Source organism: Fukomys damarensis, unplaced genomic scaffold (assembly GCF_012274545.1).
Source record: "Fukomys damarensis isolate Sample0158 unplaced genomic scaffold, DMR_v1.0_HiC HiC_scaffold_39, whole genome shotgun sequence".
NCBI classification, from domain to species: domain Eukaryota; kingdom Metazoa; phylum Chordata; class Mammalia; order Rodentia; family Bathyergidae; genus Fukomys; species Fukomys damarensis.
The window spans coordinates 68,970,086-68,970,705 of record NW_022900951.1 but is presented as its reverse complement, the minus strand read 5'-3'; positions in this window follow the sequence as shown (position 1 = coordinate 68,970,705).

The following is a 620-nucleotide window of genomic DNA, read 5'->3' as shown; positions in this document are numbered from 1 at the left end:
AGTCCTTATCTTCTTCATTGACCTCTTTGGAAATTTCTCATATTGGCAAATTGAGCCAAATACAGTAAATGATTACTCAGTCAGTTTGGTCGTCTAGTTTTCAAATTGTAAATAGTTCACTACAAGTACCCTAGCCCGATGAATTTTAGCTAGGACCTGGCTAAGTACTAACCATCCCATGGCTTCTTAGCAACAATTGTTGAGTGGATTCCAAAAAGGACTCTCTGAATTTCTGGATACATTAGTATTCTCCATCCAAACAGTGCCTTTTTCTTTTCCTTCTGCTATATTTCTCTTCAGGTTTTTACTTTATAATAGACATTTAGCAATGCAGATTAAACTTTTGGAGTCACTCAGGGCTCAGAAAATGCCTTAAAACTCACCTGATTAAATACAAGATGTTCATAAATTTGAGTTTTCTGAACAACCAATATTTTGTGCAAAAATTATGTTACATATAATATTAGTAAAAGTATGTCACTTAACTGAAAAAATAACTCATTATGTATCTGAATCGCTAATTTAATGAACTATCATATATTTTGATTGGCTATATCTGACAAACTTTGACCATCATTTTCTTATGTCATTAAATATTATCATATATACTTACCCTTCAC